Below are 8,480 nucleotides of genomic sequence, written 5' to 3'. Positions count from 1 at the left end.
CTCCTACTGATGCTCCCCAACCTCCAGGCTCCTATCCGACCCTTCTGGCTTCTGCTCCAACTCCTCCACCCACCATTGCATCTGAGTCAGGCTGCTTCCTCTTCCACTCCATGCTGGCTGTGTGCCAGCAGAAGGCATCTTCTTTCCCATGCTCTCAGTCTCCCTGTTCTCAGTTCCTGTGCCTGGTACCACAGCAGAAGCAGGAGAAATTGCTAACAAAGTCTTGTTCAGCTCTTGCAAACCCAGCATAGAGCATGCTCAATAGGTGCTCTATGGGGATGGTGCATGAGCAGTCGAGTTGCAGACATGAGCTGTGTGGGGATGGAGTATGCTCAGTGCAGATGGAATCTTCTGAGAATTTAGCTGCCAAATTCTACCAAGCCTCTCCTAAGCATGTACAAACTGAGACTTTCAAAGACTTATGGATTTGGGCAAATTTTCACAGGAAAGGCAAAAGGCACAACCCTGACAGCAGGACAGGGCAAGTCCCCTCACCCTCCCCGGCCAAAATTCAAGTCCCTTCTCCAAAGCATGGAGGTGTTTGAGCTTCTTAACAAAATCAGTGAAATGTATTTATTTTTAACATCAGCAAACAACATACTTTTCCTAATCTCATTCTCAGGAACCAAAAATCAGCCTTAGGCAGACACCCAATATGGAAATTTTCAGCCCAAATGGTTTAAGTTTGGCAAAGTTAAAGCCCCCAAAACAAAAGATTATCCTAGGAGTAGAGAGTTAAAGAAACCCCTGCGCCCAAATGGAACCTCACTGCAGGATCAAGGTATAAGTTACCCTAAAGTGGGAGAGATGGGGAGGAAGGCAAAGATCAAATTAATCAGTTGAGAGAATGCATTATATTAATGGTGTCTGTCCCCAATCTCTTCCCAGGGAGAGGAGAAAGTGCTCCCTGCTTCTCTGGGGGCAAACAGACCCCAAGAGCCACTTAGCTGCTCATAGCCCCCACCCTTCTTCAGCTCACCCTCCCTCAGGATCCTTGCCCCAGGGACTGTTTCCCTCTCAGCTGCTCCTCCCACACTCACTGCACCCTCCCTCAAGGCACAGCCCTATGGCCTCACCTCTTCTTTTATGGAGATTGACACCCCACTGGCCCCCAACACCCCACCACCACAGGGTACCCTATGCTCCCCCACCATGCCTGGGTACCCTGCCCTCCCTAAATGGCACTCTTAGCCAAGGCACCCCAGGACTTCCCCATAAAAGCTTCTATTATCTCTGTAGGGCGAGCACAGCGATGGGGACAAGTAGTGTGCACTGAGGCTGCCTCTCAGTGGGAAGCACAGGCCACTGGCTGCACGGAGGTTGGGGGGGGGCAAGGGGGGAAAATCACCCTGAAGCCCCTCCTCCCCCCAGGACACAGACTCAGTGGTGAGACTGCGCCCGACCCTGACACAGCGCAACGGCCGAGCCTGCCCCATAAACACACTGGGGCCTTGCCCCTCTGCGCTAGGCGCACTGCGATAGTGAGCTAGAGGGACAGAGTCTTGCAAGCTCACCCAGCCCAGCCCTGCCCTGCCCCCCCACCCCAAGGCAGTGATTTATGTCTCTCCCGGCTGCTTCTGACGTGCCTGCTTGAACAGGGCCATCCTTAGGATTTATGGTACCCTACCGAGTATTATTAAACTGGTGCCCCTATGCCCGACTTGCTCTTAGCAACACAAACATAAGCTTACAGTATTGGAAAACTTGCCACATGCCCTTTATTAAAACCAGTTTAAACAAATTAAATACACTATAATGCTGATGGACCATACTTGCACTAAAGAAGTAGTGCTATAGAAAAAATTCTGATTTATTGACTGAATGATCCAAATAATATATTTTTTTTAATTTGTCAACATTTTATTGGAAATTTCTATGAAGCAGTATTGAAACAAGGATTTGTTTTTAATTACAAGCAATCTTTCTGGCTTTTTTGGCTGCAAAAAGAGTAATAACGTCATCGTATGACAAAGACAAAGTGATGTCTTGTTCGATTGCAAGAATAGCAAGACCAGTCAAGCGTTCCTGACTCATTGTAGAGCGGAGATAGTTTTTAATGAGCTTTAGTTTTGAGAAACTCCATTCTCCTGATGCTACTGTTACAGGAATTGTCAGTAGAATACGAGTGGCAAATGTACACATTAGGATATATGTCAACAAGTTTGCTGGTATGAATAAACGGTACAATGTCCATCACCGACTTTGCATGTGGCAACACTGGTAACAATGTACTCAATTCTTTGTACAGTTCAAGTCCATTTAAATCAAAACTATCACCGTGCTTCAGGAGGCTCTCTAGGTTCTTGCACTTTGTCATTAGCTGCTCTTGTTTTCCTATTTCATTGAATTTAGTTATGTCATACAAAAATCCAAACTGTTCATGGTGTGCTTGTAAGGAATTAAACCTTTCATCAATGGCAGATATTGCTTTATCCATCACAACATTAAAAAATTCAACCTCAAATTTCTTTTCTGGATCTTCTAATGGGCTCATCTGCTCCTTCATATTTCACTTGCCATTTTTTCCTCGAAACTCATCACATTCAGACATGGAAATTTTGATTCTACACCGAGTGCCTCTGCAAACTCTCTTGCTGTAACCTGTGCTTCTTTGAATCCATTTTCTCTGTATTTCACTAAAAAGTCTTGTGTGTTGTTTAGTAAGGTAAGTGTTGAATCAAGCTGCATCACTGGACTCTGCATTATTTTGCTTACACTTGAGATTTTAACAAGAATGTCATACCAGATTGACAGATGTTAGAAACTTTACGCTGGATATTTTAGAGGCCAATGACTGTGCTTCACTTTTAGCTTTTGGATCTCTGGCTTCTTCCAAAATAGCAACCAGTGCTTCGTAAACTTCCTCAGATTGATATCTCAAAGTTTTTACACTTTCTATTCTGCTTTCCCAGCATGTCTCAGATAGAGGCTTAACGGTAACACCACTGACATGTGCTTTGAATATTTGCCATCGTTGAACGGAAGCTGAAAAGAGCTTGTAAATGCGTTGCAGCAAACCAAAAAAAGAAATACCTTCTACAGAAGACTTGGCTATATCACACAAAATCAAATTAAGGTGGTGGCATGCACAGGGAACAAAAAAGGCTCATGGATTTTCTGCCAGCAGTCTAGCTTGCACGCCGGAAATGCATCCTCTCATATTGGTGCCATTATCGTAGCCTTGTCCTCTAATGTTCATTATGGACAATCCCATTCATTTTAGTTCATCAAGGAGAGCTTGAAGAAGTCCAAAATCTGTAGTGTCTTCTACTTCTAAAAATGTGATAAATGATTCCTTAACTGTAATCTGTGCTGAATCACTAATGTCGACAAATCTCACTACTAATGACATCTGTTCCTGATGACTTATGTCCGGAATGCAATCTAGAATTACAGCAAAATATTTTGCCAAAGAAACCAATGAAACAATTTTGTCTCTCACTTTACCACTCATTAGAATGATCAGTTCATTTTGAATTCTTGACCGAACAGTGGTCATGTATTTAATTTTCAGTTACTCTTCAGAGATGTTCATTCATCACTATGTCAGATTTTCCCAGCAGTTGTACAAGACCCAAAAAATTGCCATTTTGGGGCTGGTATAATTTATCAAACCTTCCTCTAAAAGCAAGACTGTTGTTGATAGATATTCAATAATAGATGTTCAAGAACACGACGCCAATGCTGCTTCTCTGACTCCATCAATCTTTGATTTTGGGCATCAAGAGTTGTCTGATTTTTTAACCTTACACTCAGCTCAGACCATTTGTGCATACTTTCAATGTGGTGTTGTGCCTTTTCATGTTGCGGTACACCTCTACCCCGATATAACGCTGTCTTCGGGAGCCAAAAAATCTTACTGCGTTATAGGTGAAACCGTGTTATATCGAACTTGCTTTGATCCGCCGGAGTGCGCAGCCCCGCCCCCCCCCCCCGAAGCGCTATTTCCCGCGTTATATCCGAATTCACGTTATATCGGGTCGCATTATATCGGGGTAGAGGTGTAATGTGTGACTAAGATTTTGCCAATCATTAATACCCACGGTTGCTATGTTAAAATTGCAACTGTTGAAAATCTTGCACGGGAAACAAAATACAGCATCCTTGTATGTAGAGTACACAAGCCACCGTCTGTTGACAATTTCACAGTTAGAAAGTCTTTTGTAGTAATTGTTTTCTGTGAATTTCCTACCTCTAATGTCTTTAGTATATTCAAGACCTTCTATTCTCACGGGGCCTTTCTCAAGTATAATGGTGCGTAATCCATTGTTTAAAGATTGCAGCCATGCACCAATGTCATCCATATCCCATGCTAGTACAGTTTCAACTGTTGTAAATTCTTGTTTTGTGTCTGCATCTGTTTCAAATGATTGTTTCATGTTTTGTTGAGTTTCTTGAGCTTCATCTGCATAAAAATTTTCTTCGGCAGTTCTTTGATTTTCTTTGATGATCTTGATCAACTTCGTTGTTTTCATGACATATAAACTTAAGTATAGAACCCTTCTGTGCTTGTATAGCTAGTTCTATTTCATCTTTCCGTTTTCTTTTTTTGTGACATGGAAAGTTGTTTTCAATATGACATTATAACTTATAAGGGTGTTTTTAACTGTCTTAATTTAAAAGAAATAACTGTTTAAATTATTGTCAGATTATCAGAAATATTATTTAAAATAACTAATATAGGATAGCCATGAGTCTGTGACCTTGAGCTAGTGTGGAGACACCTCACAAGGCGCTCCACCCTGACTGAGACACAATAGAGTTGGAAACCCATGTCATTTTTACAAAGTCACTTTTTAGTTTTAAATGTGTAGTGGGCATCAGTCTTAATGTTAGTTACAACTCTATATAAACCTTATAGTGTAAATAGACCAATGGCATTATCCAGTTTAAGAAGCTGGGTTTCCAAGTAGCAGGAAAATAGGACCCTAATTTTATTCCTAGGTAAAGCACAAAGTGACCAAAATGAAGTCAGCACAGAATCATCTCATCTGGCTTAAGATAGGACAGAAATGTTACAGAAGTCCTATCCACTAAAATTAGTGCAGCATGGACAGAGACAAGCTAATTTCTTTTTCCAACCTAACGTGCCCTTGTTACAGAAGGACCCTCTCCAGGTTTTGTCACTCATCCTTTCTGATAAACATGACACTGAACTTCCATCACCAGTTCATTTTACATAGATAACTGAGTTGTCAGATGATAACTTCTGATCACTTGCAATCTTGACTGGATATCAGAGTACTGTGCTAGCAGGACGACTGCTTGAAGAGCCACTCTTTTCCATCAAGAGCTTATTGAGGAAAAAAAATATTATTTGAGATATCTCTGTGTTGCATCCATATCTCTAAGCTCTGCCTGTTCATACGTCTGACCTTAAAATTGTCCAGTCCTTAAATTGTGCCTTATTTTTGTTTGGAAAGACATTAGCAATAGCAGCACATTTTGGGCACTGCCAGAAATACATGATAAATCACTGCATCTAAAGTTTCATCAAAAACTGACATTTTCACAGCTCTAGCATGATCTGCTGCACAGACTCTCCACAAGGAAGTGTCCCTTGCCTTTTTAACTCATCTTAACCATGTATTTACTTTATGAAAGTTGGACAAAACGTTGTGAAAACTTAAGACACTGGCTGCCTAACCTCTGGACTGGCAAAAATTATACTGACTCACTGAAAAAAAAAGAAAGAATCTTAGTATGACGTGGTCATTCTATACACTAGTAAGGAGATACGCATATTACAGTTGTTGGAGGGCTCTATTTAGCAGTAACAGGACTATAGGAAAGCCTGTCAACATTTTTTGTTATGCTGATGAAAACTGGCCCACTCCCACCCCCAAACCAAACTTGTCACAAATAATTGTCAACAACTTACTTTTCTGGTTTTGGTTAAGATTTATTTTTATTTTTTTTTAAATATTGAAATTGGATTCAAGATTGTTAGCAAGCATTTTTGGCAAACAAAGTTGTTAAATACCTTTATCAAAGTCATGTTCGATTGTTATTTAAAATGTCACCAAGACACTGGCAAAAAAGAGAAAACCGATCTATTCTGAACCCTGCGCAAAACATAAGGTTGACAAAAAAAATGCTCAAAGCTGATCAATGGCAACACAGTACTGCTTTCATGCTTGGCTCACCCCCGGCCTGCTGGTCCAACAGCTGCGTAGAGAAGGCAATAGGTGGAAAGCCACGGGACCCTAAAATCCACCTTTTGGGGTGCAGAGTGGCAACAGCAGCAGCAAATCCTCAGGTCAGGTCACACCACTGGGCACCACCGTCAGCACCACAGACCACGGTGAAGTGCGGCATCTTGGGGCCGCAGGACCCACAGCAGCTCTTCCTGCCCGGCGCGTCTCCATTTGATCCGGAGGGATCACTGCCAGGCTGCCACGCCCACCAGGCGAGAGACACGCTCCACAGCCCAGCCAGTTGTGTGCATTCCAATCAGCCTGTGCAGTCACTTGGAGCAGAGGCGCTCAGGCTGGCTGCCGAGAAAGTGAGGCAGGGGACTGGACTCAATGAACTTTCAAGGTTCCTTCCAGTGCTATGAGATAGGTATAGCTCCATATATTATTATAAACTGCACCACACCCAGCCCCCCCCCCGTGTGTGTGTGGGGGGGGAAACACACGTTATGATGGGCAGCAAAAGGATACCGCCGGAGCCACCAAGCCCATCTCATCTCACGACGGTGGGGAGAAAGTAACACACAAGTGAGTTCCCTCGCCCCTTCCCAGAGACCTCAGCAATCAGTACTCTTCCTCAGAATGCACTGCCGCGCAGCGCATTTGGCTCTACAACCCGACCCCGCTCTTACCTGCTTGCTGTCCTGTCCCGGCGGTGGTGCCCCAAATTTAGTGGTGGCCTACACAGCCGCCTATGCTGCGTATGTATAAGGACGGCCCTGTGCTTGAGACGGCTACTGGGGAAGGACATGTGATTCCTCTCATGGCTTCCCTTTGCTTCCCAGTCAGAATCTATTATTCTGCAGGGCAACAAAGAAAACTGCCCATGCACAGTGGCACAGAATTCCCCTAGGAGTATTATATGGAGTTTCTTAAACCTTCCTCTGAAACATCTGGTTCTGGACACTATCAGAGACAGCAGTACTGAAGTAAAGGAATCACTGGTCTGCTCAAGTCTGGCAAATTTTGTTACTACAGGCTCCCCCTGAATTAACACAACGTACCACTCTTTGGTTTTCAATACTACGTAAGTGTGTTTAAAATAAATCATGAAATCTCTTAAATCAAAGTTTGGGCCTAAACTACTTATTTTAAATTAAAGAGTAATATTAATTAAATTTAATAATAATTTAAGTAAAGAGTAATATATGTTCTAAGTCTCCCCAAAGAGATAGATCTCCTTTCAAATACTGAGATCTCCATATTATGCCATCCTTTAGGTAAGGAATCAGGCATGTACTAAACAGAGCACACAACTGTCCAATAAAGACAAAATAGTTCCTATTTATTCTCATGTATAATAAATACACTGAAGTAATATAAAAACCCAACCAGCATTTTCTTGCAAGTGATTACTACCACCAGGGTTCATTACATACACCATGAAGTACAGCTCCAACTAAAATAAAACTCAGACTGAAAAAAATATCCAGGCAAGAAAAACTGTCTCCAAAATAGAAACAGAATTCAAATGCATATCCAGACACGCACTAACGATTCATGTGAGATAATTTACAAAGACGACAACAACCGCTCTGTAATCTCCATAGAACAGATCAGCGGGACCACTTCAGCTTCAAAAGTGCCTATCAATAGCACCCTCCAGCCCCAAAAGCACAAAAGCGACTTCCCAGGCACAGTTCGGCAACGCCCCGCAAGTGCCAGGTGCCCCTACCTCATTCAACTCCAGGGGCGTTTGGCCTCGGCAGAAGCTTCGCCCCGTTGGCTCCGGCAACGGAGAGGGTCTGACGCCTCCTACAGGGAAGTCGTGGAAATACGAAAGTGAACACGGCCGGACAACTTTCCCCGGCCGGGGTCGCTCCCATCCGCCGGGCCCGCGACGGGGGCCCCGCTCCTCACAGGTTCCTGGGCGCCCGGCGGGTGTCACACGGGGTCACTGACCGCCAGGCTAAAGCGCCAACGGAAAAATTTAGCTCGTCGGCTCACTTCACACCCCCGCCCCATAAACACTCGCAGCCAGAGCGGCAGCAAGTGGGGGAGGCCGAGCCCGCTGCACCCCCGCGAGGTCCCCTCAGCCCACCCCGCCCGTGCCCCTCCCAGTCCCGCAGGGCAGCTGTGGGCGCGCGGTTACCTGGCCGGCAGCCCGCGCGGAGCAGGGTCTCGGGGAGGCAGTCGCCGGCTCAAAACAACAGGTTCGGATGCCGGACCCGGCAGGGGCAGGCACGGCACCGCCAGCCCGGGGAGAGGCGCCCCGGAACCAGCGGCCACTTCCTCCTTCCAAGGGGCTGGTTGGCCTGGCTGAAAGAACAGCTGGCAGCCCGGCAG

At 44.6% G+C, this 8,480-nt stretch overlaps 1 protein-coding gene across 2 annotated transcripts in view; it reads right to left on the bottom strand.

Moving 5' to 3' along the window:
* Positions 1-8,452, bottom strand: part of APAF1 (apoptotic peptidase activating factor 1) — a 79,326-nt gene extending 70,874 nt beyond the window's left edge. The window contains exons 1-2 of one of the 2 annotated variants that reach the window (XM_026648857.2): positions 8,287-8,452; positions 7,870-7,949 (exon numbers count right to left, since the gene is read on the bottom strand). The gene's annotated coding sequence lies outside the window, so the exon portion shown is untranslated. The remainder of the gene's footprint in view (positions 1-7,869; positions 7,950-8,286) is intronic. The other variant, XM_026648858.2, reaches the window with a different exon arrangement.
* Positions 8,453-8,480: the final 28 nt, after the last annotated feature.

Source organism: Terrapene carolina, unplaced genomic scaffold, assembly GCF_002925995.2.
Source record: "Terrapene carolina triunguis isolate 2854851 unplaced genomic scaffold, T_m_triunguis-2.0 Scaffold68, whole genome shotgun sequence".
In the NCBI taxonomy this organism is placed as follows: domain Eukaryota; kingdom Metazoa; phylum Chordata; order Testudines; family Emydidae; genus Terrapene; species Terrapene triunguis.
The sequence above is the reverse complement of the archived record's forward strand: the minus strand, read 5'-3'. Positions and strand labels throughout refer to the sequence as shown.